The sequence below is a fragment of the Palaemon carinicauda genome, chromosome 22 (assembly GCF_036898095.1).
Source record: "Palaemon carinicauda isolate YSFRI2023 chromosome 22, ASM3689809v2, whole genome shotgun sequence".
NCBI lineage: Eukaryota > Metazoa > Arthropoda > Malacostraca > Decapoda > Palaemonidae > Palaemon > Palaemon carinicauda.
Genome location: NC_090746.1, coordinates 115,369,829 through 115,383,582, shown reverse-complemented (window position 1 = coordinate 115,383,582; position 13,754 = coordinate 115,369,829). Strand labels below are relative to the sequence as shown.

The window sequence follows — 13,754 nt, the reverse complement described above, 5'->3', positions numbered from 1 at the left end:
TTACACTACAAGTTACATTAATGTCACACTTAATACCCCTACATGACTGACAAAGAGAATGAGTATCAAAGGCAAACTTTCTACTTATCCTAGTCGAACAATTAGTGCAGGAGCGTCGAGTCTCAGAGTCAGATGGCATAATCATAAATCACTAACACCATCAAAGGATCCAAAATCACTTGAAGACGACAAATCCAAGGTGTAGTCGTTAACAAAACCAAAAAGAAATCAATTATATCAGAATGTTGGAGCGAAAGCACAAACGTGCTTCTGTGACAACAGATGAATAAAGAATGGCTCAATAACTGGTTGGTGGAGGGATGCCCCCCCCCCCTCCCCACCATTAGTGGGGGAGGGATAGAGGACCACGTGACCAACTGTCAATTTTCTAATTGACAAGCAGTTACCTGTTAAACAGTTAAAGCCGTCAGGGCTAAAGATTTTGAAGACCGTTCGTTCCAAAAAGTCTGCAGGTATTGTGCTTTAGTTTCATTCTTTATCGAGATTTCCTTAATTTTATTAACTCAATCTTGATGAGACTTTTTGGTCCAATTGTCGGTTGGTCACAATCAATGAGGGTAAGATAATTAGTCACCTAATTAGTTATATCTGTTTGGAGCAGACACAGATGTGATCGGCTGAATTAAGTTATACAGAAGTGTGAGACAGTATTTCTGTCTACCTAGTAACTTCCTGTGCATAGAGGTGCAACAGGAGTATGCTGTCCAGTGTATAGGCATTTCAAAGTGATTTGTGTGTATCCAACAGGTGAATCATCCACCTTGCTTGGAGGATGGTTAAAATACTTCAAATAAAATATAAAATGTTTAAAATAGTTTGAGTTTTTCATAATCATACAAATCTGAGGTCTTTAATTAGGAGACTATTAGCGAAGCTAGAACTACCATTTAACTAGGCGTTAATTGACATTGGTAGTTACCAGCCGGCACCGAGGAAGTAGGCTTATCACCTTTTTGCTGGTGCACTGAACAGACATTTGATTGCATGTGACTTTCAGGAACTTTTGGAGGAGGTGACGGCAAGAAGTTAAGTCAAAGGACTCAGGTTTGTTTATATAGTAAGTAAAAATAAATCTTACAATGTGATTTGTTCCTACACTACAGTAATAAAAATCTTTGTCCTTTAATTACGAGATTCGGCCTTGTGAGCAGAAGTCTATTTGCCTAACTAGCTGGTTTAACATCCTGGGACTGTTCATCTCGGACCTGATATGTGGATAATCACATCCACGACCCCTTGTGAACAGGATCAAATGTACTGTCAGGTTTACGCGCAGGAAAACAAGGCTGTTGCAGAACAAACTTCCTATCTTTGGACTAATCAGTTCGTGACCTAAGTGATAAACAAATTGTGCGTTTAATTGTACATATCCTTCCTCCCCCTCGTAATGAAGATAGAAAAACTATTTAGTAAAATAAATAAGCTGCTGGCTGAAGGTGATGCTTGCCTGTATCTGTCCAGCTATATAGGATTCCTACAGCTAAACCACGAGAGAGTAGTAGAAAAACTATTTAGTAAAATAGATAAGCTGCTGGCTGAAGGAGAAGCTTGCCTGTATCCATGTCCAGCTATATAGGATTCCTACAGCTATACCTCGAGAGAGTAGAGAGGAAAAAGGGGCAAGCACCATCACTCAACCTAGAATTACATTTTAACCAGTATCATAATCTTAGAAGGGATACTTTTGGTCATGTAATGGAGATATGGTGACTACTACTGTTTGGGTTGTACAATGGGAAGATGCTCACTGCCTCTCACTCTTCCATAAGGAGAAAGTCGAACTTCCAGGGAGGGGAAACTATGTTCATACTGGAAGAACCTGTAAGGTAAGAGCACAGGTAGCAGGAGCTAATGCGAGTGCTTGTTCTCGTGAGAATTGAGCACATTTAATGACTGCATTCGCAGATGCAAGAGCTCTTATCAGAGTGTAAATTGGTCTAATTGGAGTGTGTGTTCCAAGTCCAATGGCTGGTCACGCCGAGAAGTTCAAATGGTGCTGATCCTGTAGGCCACAAGTAAACTTTAATGTAGCATGTGCAACCCTAGCGCCCAGCCCACGACCTCAACCCTAGCGCCCAGCCCACGACCTCAACCCTAGCGCCCAGCCCACGACCTCAACCCTAGCGCCCAGCCCACGACCTCAACCCTAGCGCCCAGCCCACGACCTCAACCCTAGCGCCCAGCCCACGACCTCAACCCTAGCGCCCAGCCCACGACCTCAACCCTAGCGCCCAGCCCACGACCTCAACCCTAGCGCCCAGCCCACGACCTCAACCCTAGCGCCCAGCCCACGACCTCAACCCTAGCGCCCAGCCCACGACCTCAACCCTAGCGCCCAGCCCACGACCTCAACCCTAGCGCCCAGCCCACGACCTCAACCCTAGCGCCCAGCCCACGACCTCAACCCTAGCGCCCAGCCCAAGATATCACCAGGTAAGATTCATTTCTGTTTGCTTTGCCATAAAATACTGCTAGGTAAGATTTAATTGTTTCCTTTGCCATGAAAAATTCTAATGGGGAACTGTAAGCAATATTTTTAAAGAATGCTTTGGTAATAAAGATTATTTTATTGTACAGTTGCCTCCAAGAATTTCGATACACAGTACCGTAGGTAGTCTGTGGTATTGTGTACCGGAATTCTTGGAGCCAACTGTACCTTATATCAGAACTAAAAATTAACTTGACCTAAAGTTTTGCCATAGTTTTTAAAAATATTCCTTCTTTAAAAATGAAGTGGGCGTCAATCCATGGGTTAATTTTTCTTGGCCTGTAAGCCATTTAACATGAGTATGATTCTACTGGCATAAGAGGTAATATTCTTGATTGGTTGTGGTATCAAAATTACATGACCTCTGTCCAAGAAAAGTAATTCATTTCATACATGCATATACCAAGGCATTTCCCCCAATTTTGGGGGGTAGCCGACATCAAACAAATGAAACAAAAAAGGGGACCTCTACTCTCTATGTTCCTCCCAGCCTAACAAGGGACTCAACCGAGTTCGGCTGGTACTGTTAGGGTGCCACAGCCCACCCTCCCCCGTTATCCACCACACGAAGCTTCATAATGCTAAATCCCCTACTGCTACCACCTCCGCGGTCAACCAAGGAACCGGAGGAAGCAGCAGGGCCTACCGGAACAGAGTCACAATCACTAGCCATTCATTCCTATTTCTAGCACGCTCTCTTGCCCCTCTCACATCTATCCTCCTATCACCCAGAGCTTCCTTCACTCCATCCATCCACGGAAACCTTGGCCTTCCTCTTTTACTTCTCCCATCAACTCTTGCATTCATCACCTTCTTTAGTAGACAGCCATTTTCCATTCTCTCAACATGGCCAAACCACCACAACACATTCATATCCACTCTAGCTTCTAACTCATTTCTTACACCTTTTCTCACCCTCACTACTTTGTTCTTTACCCTATCTACTCAAGATACACCCGCCATGCTCAGACACTTAATCTCAAACACTCAATTTCTGTCTTTCCGTCACTTTCATTCCCCACAACTCCGATCCATACATCACAGTTGGTACAATCACTTTCTCATACATAACTCTTTACATTCATGCCCAACCCTCTATTGTTTACTACTCCCTTAACTGCCCCCCCCCCCCCCACTTTGCATCCTTCATTCACTCTGACGTACATCTGCTTCCACTCCACCATTTTCTGCAACAACAAACCCAAGTACTTAAAACTGATCCACCACCTCGAGTAACTCCATTCAACATGACATTCAACCTCACACCACCTTCCCTTCTCGTACAGCTCATAACCTTACTCTTACCCACATTAACTCTCAACTTCCTTCTTTCACATACCCTTCCAAATTCTGTCACTAATCGGGCAAGCTTCTCTTCTACGTCCGCAACCAGTACAGTATCATCCTCAAACAACTGATTTGCCTCCCATTCATGATCCTTCTCGTCTACCAGTTTCAATCCTTGTCCCAGCACTCTAGCATTCACCTCTCTCACCACTCCTACATACAAGTTAAACAACCACAGCGACATCAGACATCCCTGTCTCAGCCCCTCACCAGAAACCAATCGCTCACTTCATTTCCTATCCTAACACATGCTTTACTACCGTTGTAGAAACTTTTCACTGCTTGCAACAACCTTCCACCAACTCCATATAACCTCATCACATTCCACATTGCTTCCCTATCAACTCATACGCTTTCTCCAGATCCATAAATGCAACATACTGTACACCACCTTACCTTTAGCTAAATATTTCTCGCATATCTGCCTAACTAAAAATCCTATTCATACAACCCCTACCTCTTCTAAAACCACCCTGTACTCCTAAGATTGCATTCTCTTGTTTTATCCTTAATCCTATTAATCAGTACTCTACCATACACCTCTCCAACTACACTCAACAAACTAATACCCCTTGAATTACAACACTCATGCAAATCTCCCTTTACCCTTATATAGTGGTACAATACACGCACAAACCCAATCTTCTGTTACCATTGACAACACAAAACACATTAAACAATCTCATCAACAATTCATGTACAGTCACACCCCCTTCCTTCAACATCTCAGCTCTCACACCATCCATACCATGAAATATTTGCCATTTCATGGCATATATATACATATTTCTAGCCATACGTGAACCACATAATTGTAGGATGTATTAATCCTTTATTCAGACATCTTATCCTTTATCTGATAATTATTTAAGAGAAATATGGCCTACCACCTTAAAATGATATATCAGCGATATTAGATGAAAGATTTAAAATAAAGTATTGTATTCAGATTGCACGGATCACATACCTATGAGCAAAATCACCCTTGGAACAAAGAATTATATTCTTGAATAAAAAATAAATCATACAAATGACATGGTAGAATCAAAAACAACTAATTGGCATATTAATCCAGATAGATTAACCAAGTAGAAAGAGCTGGCAAATTACCCCAGGTGAACTTATAGGATTATCAATTTTTAGAGGTATTTATCCTGTGATTAGATGCCGCACATTTCTACTTTTAGATCAGTTCGGTGAACTCGAAGATATTTTTCTCCTGACTATGATTTAAGAGAGCATTACGACAGTTAGTAAAATCTCGATAATGTTTGTTGAAAATCGAAAAGTTTGGGTGATAAAAGTCATTAGAAGCCTACCTCCGTTATTGCTATCATCAAGATCTAGCTACCATTATGTAGGACTACCTGTAATTATCTTAAGGCACTACAGTGACAAGTTTTAAGATTTCAAGTAAATGAGTTATAAAACTGGCACTTCACGGATCGCTTTATTAAACACGCAAATGGATTATTTTAAGAACCAGCTATTCTGCCACCTTAAACTGGGGCTAGTTTACAATAGTTACAGTTGGCTTCTAATACTCGACAGTTACTTGCAGGGGGATTATTGTAAGAATTACCTATTCTGCCACCATAAACAGAGTTATGGTTAGTTTACAATGGATTGATTAAGAAAAATAAGCACGTGCTTAGGGCATCAAAGAAAAGGGCGTACACTATCTTATTTCTCTTCCTCTTGTTTTGTTAAAGTTTTATAGTTTATATAGGAATAATTCATGAAATATTTCATTTTTGTTCCTTGCTTCCTTTCCTCACTGGGCTATTTTCCTTATTGGAGCCCCTGGGCTTATAGCATCTTGCTTTTCCAACTAGGGTTGTATCTTAGCAATAATAGTGATAATGAAGCAGCTGAAATCAGCTCTGTTATGTGGTACCTAGTTTTGTTTGATTTCTGTCGATAAAATTGCTGATAATTATGATTATATTTTGAATTACACATATATAAGGCTCCAAAGTCAAGTACTTAGGGCTTCCAGGGCTTACAGGTAGCTTCTAAATGCCGACAGACACTGGTAAGGGGATTATTGTAAGAACAAGCTATTATGCCACCATAAACTAAGGGTGGTTTACAATGGTTACAGTTTTCTAATAATAACACCGTAAAATGTGTAGCTAAAGAGAAGTTTAATTGAATTATGAATTTCGCGTTATTTTCTTACGTTCTATGGTTTCGAAATTATGGAATTCCAGTGCAGGACAAAAATTGGGGCACGAGATTAGGATTTTTTTTTCATTACAACGTGTAAGCGACATATCTTTATCCACATGGAAAAAACCCAGGATACTGGATGTATCAATAATAATAATAAAATATATCGCGATGAAACAACACCTTATGTATAATAATGGAGTAATATAGCCAATACTTCCCTAGCTGAAGCAGGAACCGACGTACAATATGAAAATAATAAATTGAAAAAAACGGGTTTAGCATTAAGCAGATAATTCTCGGCTTTCACAATTCATATGCAGATCTAGGGTATAATTTAGGATAACTAATTAAAATATGATGCCACTTTCGTTCAATAACACTACTGACAACTACGATGCTTTGCTTTGAATATATAAATGATATACTTACAATTCCTTCCCACTGGGTCAGGATTTGAATCTCACTAAATTGTAGGATTTAGTAGTTAGGCCATTTCAACATTCACTAAATTCACCACACTTCTAATACATTTAAATAAAACAAAAACACTCAACAATCCTAAGAAACAGGTTGGTGAAAAATTAGCAACTTCATAGAACACTAGACATACCCAACAACATATAGGAGAATGTTTTCTCTCTCTCCTAGACTCTACGGTCTCCTCCCGATTGGCTAAGAGATAAGCAAGGAATCTTGAGCTAACATTACTTTTTTAACACGTAAAAGTGACATCTGTTGGAATGAGGAAGAGCTAGAGTGACAAACCCTCTTCCGCAAGAGCCCGTGCCTAGCAAATGAAACAGTATCGATCACGAAGGCTTTGGTAATTAAAAATAAAAGGTCCAGTACGGTATTATAAGTATAGTTTGCATTAACAAAGTCAAGTTGCAAAACGTAAGAAAGTTCTAGGTTCAGTTGAAATGTTGAGCGATGGGTGGGTCTCTCTCTCTCTCCTCTCTCTCTCTCTCTCCTCTCTCTCTCTCCTCTCTCTCTCTCTCTCTCTCCTCTCTCTCTCTCTCTCTACATGTGACTATTGTTCTAACACTCCTGTCTACTTAATTTCATCATGACCTTAATATGACCTAAAACTCTGCAGCTTTGAGTGAATTCTCTCTCTCTCTCTCTCTCTCTCTCTCTACTCCTCTCTCCTCTCTCTCTCTCTCTCTCTCTCTCTCTCTCTCTCTCTCTCTCTCTCCATGTGACTATTGTTCTAACACTCCTGTCTACTTAATTTCATCATGACCTTAATATGACCTAAAACTCTGCAGCTTTGAGTGAATCTCTCTCTCTCTCTCTCTCTCTCTCTCTCTCTCTCTCTCTCTCTCTCTCTCTCTCTCTCTCTCTCTCTCTCTCTCTCTCTCACTAAATGTGACTACTGCCCTAACACTTCTGTCTACTTAATTTCATCATGACCTTAATAAGACCTAAAACTCCGCAAATTCGAGTGAGATTATTTTTTCAGCTCAGCATTGAATTACAAATTATTTCAATGTATTTACTCTTTGGAATGTTTTATGCAAGTTTTTATCTTTGAGTTAGAGTTCTCTTGGACTTACAGGCTCTCTCTCTCTCTCTCTCTCTCTCTCTCTCTCTCTCTCTCTCTCATAGTTAATACAGAATTTGCTTAGCCATTACAATAAAACAAACGATTATTTTTTAGGTTTTTTTTCGGGCGTTTTCTCTTTGCATTTCTAACTATAAGTGGACGTTGTTGTTGTTATAATTATTAAGGTGTGTAACATTTACATAAAACAATGCCCACTGGACCGTATATTAACTGGCAAAGCAAATTAAGCAAGCATAGGCCTAAGAAAATCGTCTGCTATAAGCTGATATATATATATATATATATATATATATATATAACAAAGGTAGGCAATATTTCCATAGCTTATCCTGGTTCCTATCTGCCCACTCTGCGAAATAAGTTTGCAATGTATAGGTGCAAAGCTTCCAAGCTCATACTTCCTTCTGTAATTAAGCTTTTTTTTTTATCTGTACCTCAAACAACATTATTAATGAAAATATTTATCTTCCTGTTTTACCTGAAATAATACCTTGCTATCATTAGTTTTGATAACCCTAGTTGGAAAAGCAAGATGCTATAAGCCCAGGGGCTCCAACAGGGAAAAATAGCCCAGTGAGGAAAGGAAATAAGGAAATAAATAAATGAAGAGAACAAATTAAAAAGAAATCATTCTAAAATAAGAAACAATGTCAAAACAGACATGTCATATAATAAACTATCAACAACATCAAAAACAAATATGTCATAAATAAACTATAAAAAGATTGTTTTATCCATATCTGTTTCTCTTGTATAAGGTTGTGGGCCATTTACTTCTATGAATCTTATTTTTTTTTCATCCCTTCTATTCTTCAATAGTTTCCTCTTATCTTTTTCATAATACTTTTCTTAGTTTCTTTTAACAGGGACATGAAAAAATGATGAAACTTGTACATAGATGTCACCACGTTGTACAAACATGATAGCAGTGTTACCACATAAGGGAAATTAGGGAATTTATTCCTAGATTTGGGGATTTTTGGATGTCGGATAGGGATATTCTGTATAAATCTCTATGATGAAGAAACAAAGATGAGTAAACATTTATATTGTTGCAGTTAGTTTACTTGCACTCATATGAAGTATAGTGAGTAATTTATATATTATTAAAGCCTACATGATCAGAAGAAAATATGTTTGTGGAAATGGCGATTTTTGGGTTGAAGATTTTTTTATCATGAGTTTTGGGGATTTTTAGACTAACCCTTCTGGCAATACTGTGAAGAAGAAAGGCGTTGATGGTAATTACTACTGTCATCGTTATGGGTCCTTGAATATTTTTTCCTTCAGCTTGTTAAAAAAATACACAGTATGCTTTATGAGGTGATGGTTATTGGGCAATACACCGACGTGAAAGGCAAATACAGTCTAGGTAATGAGTGATAGGTATATTTTTTTCTAAAGGTTGTGACACGTTAAATCAAATTTTTGATAGCTCTAGTATTGACTGGTTACTTAATATCAAAATCCTTTATCTGTATTGGGAAGGACCCTGGTACTTTTATTGCCAAAGAACTTTTTATTGACCGGTTACTTAATTTAAGATCGGCATGTGGTAAAATTGCAAATTCAACTAAACGAATATCAAATGTAAAGATACATTTTTGGTTTTATTATAGTTACGGACGGAAAATGCTTTTCTACAAAAAAAAGGGTTTATTATACAAAGTAGGTTTTCTTCTCTTTAGTGATAAAAAGAATCGGTATTATTGTAGTGTATAACAGGGCAATGTAACCTAGGAACCAAGAAATCTAACCGAATTTGTTTGAAATTGCAATCATACCTAGTGCATTGCCAAAGAAATATAGTGTATTAGCGGTGATTGTAGTTTGTTGGGATATAAGTTGAGAATACCTTACCTTATGGCAGTATTGCAGGAGGCTCATTCCCCGTGATAGCTAAGGATGTGCCTCGTAGGTAAGGTTAGATGTTCCCGTCTTTCCCAATTTTTTTTTTTTTTTTTTTTTTTTTTTTTTTTTTTTTTTTTTTTTTTTTTTTTTTTTTGTCCCACCGATTTTTGTGTCCCACCGAGCTAGTAAGGCTCCCGTTATAGAATACTGCAGCATTAGAAAGGGTATTGAAATTTAATTGAATAAATCTTTCCATGTGAATTATTTTGAACTCCGTATGTTGTTATAGATACTGAAATTCCTTTAGGCTGTTGTGCCTCTTGTCATCTGCTAGGAAAGCCACTTCCCTCTTAGTAGTTCATATATAAAAAGGTAATTGCTATAGAAAAACAGAGAAAATGCCTGGCTAATTAACGACTGCTGTTTTATAAAACTTTTTCTTTGACAATTATTTCGATCAGGTAGGTAGCCTACTGTAAGGGGCTTCCCCCCCCCCCAACTAGCTTTTGTTACCTGGGAGCTACTAGGTTAGGTGAGTTTGTTAGGTTCTGTTCCCTTTGACATACCTCGAAATTGTTGAATAATCGTGTTTTGTCTTGTTCGCACTTTTAAATCCCAGGTTCCCACCTATACGTTAGGAAGTGAGGCTGCCATAACGGTAGAACGGCCTATTTGCAGTGGAACTAAAGGTCAAATTCGTCGAAAGCACATAATTTACTGTAGTTATAATTTTTTCTTTAAAATAGTGTAATAGTATAGAACACCACGCTCTCCATTTACTCCAATATAATGTAATCCTGCAGTTCTCACCTTCTTGCACAGTAATTAGGGGGTTATTTAAATTCTGGGAAAGCAATAATTAGCAAGATATGTTGAAGAGGGGGGAAGGGGTTATAAAAAGAAAATAGCTCGGTATCCTCACTAATCGACTTGGAACTGACATGTCAACATCGTCAACCAAACAGAATTCGTGATGCCAGCGTAGATTTGATTTACTGTATATTCAAAATATACTTAATTAAAAATGGATTAATTACTCAAAAGTGTCCTTAAAATATGCAATTTACAAATTGTAACACTTTTGAGTAATAACAATTCTTGATTAAGTACATTTTGAATATACAGTATATCAAATGTACGCTGGCATCATGAACTTCTGTTAATGTACGCTGGCATCACGATCTGTTTGGTTGACACTGTTGACGTCAGTTCCATGACGTTTATTGAGGAAACCAAGCTATTTTCTTTTTATAACCCCTTCTCCCCTCTTCAACATATCTTGCAAATTATTGCTTTCCCAGAATTTAGATAACCACCTAATTACTGTGCAAGAGGGTGAGAACTGCAGGATTACATTATATTGGAGTAAATGGAGAGCGTGGTGTTCTATACTATTACCTAAAATAGTCCTGTGTTCTGCTATAAATTTGTTTCTCATACCAAATATACTAAAGTGGTCTTTAATCATGCTGCTCTTTAGCATACTTCCTACTGATTTAGCTATGGTTTTATTAGCTCATTGTTGTATGCTGTGCTTGTTGTTTGTCCTTATAGAAACTAGATATTTTTTTCCTGCCCAAATTAGTTTTCAATCATATGTAAATGCAAATAATTACGTTTGGGCAGAGATGGAACTGCTTCCTGCTTCAAAATCAGTATTTTGGGTCTCTGTTCCAAACAGACGTGATTTGTTGTCGTTGGCTGTATTTTCATTCCAGAAATGCACTGAACAAAACACTGCATGCTCAGAATTGGTTTTGTCTGATTGTTGACATGCTTGTATCCAAGCATCTCGCAAAATTTCATCCTTTGAAAACGAGAGAAACGAATCCTATGATGAAAGGGTCCGTCTGTAATGCCAATATATACAGTTGGAGTATAGGAAGAAAAACAATCCTATAAAAAAATTTGAGCTTCATATGGCAATGAAGAATGCGTATACAAAATCGCTTTTTCAATATTAAACTTACCCGATAATCATGTAGCTGTCAACTCTGTTGCCCGACAGAATTCTACGGAAGGGATACGCCAGCGATCGCTATACAAGAGGGGGGTGTACTCACAAGCGCCACCTGTGGCCAGGTACTGCAGTACTTCTTGTTGACACCACTTCAATTTTTCCTCTGTCGTGCTTCCGGCAAGACGTTCATGGATACGCTTATAATTTTGGAGTCTTGTTCACGGTTTTTGGTGAAGTATTGCTCTAAGATTTCAGCTTTCGCTATTCAGGAAGTTCTATTATTAGCTTAGCTAGCTTTTGGAATTAATTTGATTAATTATGGTGACGAAGAGAGTATGAACTCTCTTTCACCTTTAAATGGCCGACCCTTCCCTTAGACGGAAGTGTTGGTGTCTAAGAGAGTATAGACTCTCTTTCTTAATTTTGCTTAACAAAAGTTATAGATTTATTTTATATCTCTCCGCCTTTTATAGGCCTCTTCGATTAACTTCCTTTTATTATAAAATTATTAAAATTAATTTTTATATTTGTTTATATTCGACCTTTCCTAATAGTAGGCGGTCTTTTCTTGTACCGAAGTTAATTAACATTGAGCCCGTCATTTCGGTTTTACCTGTTAACATATTATGCTATTTTAATGTTTTTGAAAGAATTTCTTTGATAGTCTCGTACTGTTTCAAAGTTGAACTAACGTTTTGTTTTGTCTCTGCAGTTGTTGACGTTCAGAACGTTCAACTTGCGCTCTATCGTTACGATAGAGAGAGAATTTTCACGGTGTCACGTTGCAGTAAGAGTAAACCGTTTATAACGTTTTGTTCATTCTTTCTTAGCTTAATGGTTTTAATTCTAATAAAGGAACTTTTTATTTGGGAAATCTTTCAGTTTTTTTCCTTTAACAATACAGTAATATGTTTTAACGAGTATATATGATTGGGCTCTTCTCTCAGGTTCTAAGTCTAGAGAGAGAGAGAGAGAGAGAGATAGAGACGGAGGGAGAGAGAGCTGGATAAACGTTTCGTTCAAGCGAGTAACGTTGTTATCGTTTTTGCTCTTCTCCCTAGTCTCTTTAGGGGAAGAAGGTAAACGTTTCTAGAGTTTATTCTTGTTCTCAAGCTTTATGCGGTGAGAGATTTTAAACGTAGTTTATTTGATCTAGTGTTTAGTCTCTTTCCAGCCACTGAATTATTTATCTTTCATTAGATTTTTCTGTTACATTGTAATTCTGTTTTCGCAATTACTAACTTTTAAAGAAGGATAGAATTGCGTGTTTCAGGTACAAACCACTTAAAGTTTCGAGTTCAGTGAAATAAGTGCAAACAGAAATTCAAAAGTGATAAGTGATTAGCGCAAAGTGTGTCAGTGTTGTGCGTGAGGGTACTTCTTGCGTGCCAGTCGTCCTCCCAGTCCGGGACCTCTTGCAAGCTCCCAAGCCCAGGGGAGAAGCAATGTCGAAGGGCAAAAGGGTTCGGCAGGCCTTGATCGGCGCACAGAAGTATCCTCGGTGGTTGCGGGCGTGTCTTACAGAGACCGTCACTCCCACCCGCAGACGATTGAGCCCTTATTTTACTCGTCTGCAGAAGAAATTTCGGGGAGATAACGCTGGACTCAGGTCTCAAGACCTCTTAAACGTAAAGTCCAGACCTCTAGAGTTCAACAACCCGGATGCAGTCATTGGGTTAGCTCTGACTCTCTGCAGTCATCAGGTGACTGCACACCTCCTAAGAGGGTTAAGGCTTTGCCTCAGCAGACCTTAGCGTCTGCCGACCCCAAGATGACTTTGCTGCAGTCCATGCAGTCACAGCTTGCGGTCTTAATGCGTGAGTGTCAGGCTGAGAAGGTTACACCTACTCCTGCGATCGCTCCGCCTCACCGCAGTCCAGTCTGCCAGGCGTACGATGTTGAGGTTCCTCAGGATACCTTACCGCGTACCGAGTTGCCAGTTACCAGCGGTGTGCAGCAACCTCCGCCTTCCTTAAGGCAACCTCAGCAATGGGAGCAGGAATCTTATGCCTTACTTCCTCCGCTTCCGCTTGCGGTTCCACCAGCGAGGCAACAATCTCTTAGGCTAGCACCTCAGGAACCTCAACTCGCGAGACAAGAACTGCGTTCTGCGCAGCCGCTACCTCAACTCTCGCAGCTCACACCTCAGGAACCTTAACTCGTTCCTCAGGAACCTGCTACTGCGCATCCGCAACCCTTACAGCAAGCGCAACTCTTGAGGCAGCAACCTCATGCTATGAGTCAGCCACCTCAACGCATGCATCTGCCACTTTCTCCTCAACTTGAGCCTCTTCCCATTCAACTTGGAAATAACAAATGACAATAATAACACCTCATTACTTTCA

General features: G+C 39.1%; 1 protein-coding gene and 1 long non-coding RNA gene across 4 annotated transcripts in view; one reads left to right on the top strand and one right to left on the bottom strand.

Annotated features, from left to right (window-relative positions):
• LOC137616707 (MFS-type transporter SLC18B1-like) overlaps positions 1-6,660 on the bottom strand; it is a 33,436-nt gene extending 26,776 nt beyond the window's left edge. The window contains exon 1 of one of the 2 annotated variants that reach the window (XM_068346701.1): positions 6,642-6,660. The gene's annotated coding sequence lies outside the window, so the exon portion shown is untranslated. The other variant, XM_068346700.1, reaches the window with a different exon arrangement.
• Positions 6,661-8,838: 2,178 nt separating this feature from the next.
• LOC137616249 (uncharacterized) overlaps positions 8,839-13,754 on the top strand; it is a 41,392-nt gene continuing 36,476 nt past the window's right edge. For both annotated transcript variants that reach the window (XR_011039367.1, XR_011039366.1), the window contains exon 1: positions 8,839-8,970. This is a non-coding gene — a long non-coding RNA (uncharacterized lncRNA). The remainder of the gene's footprint in view (positions 8,971-13,754) is intronic.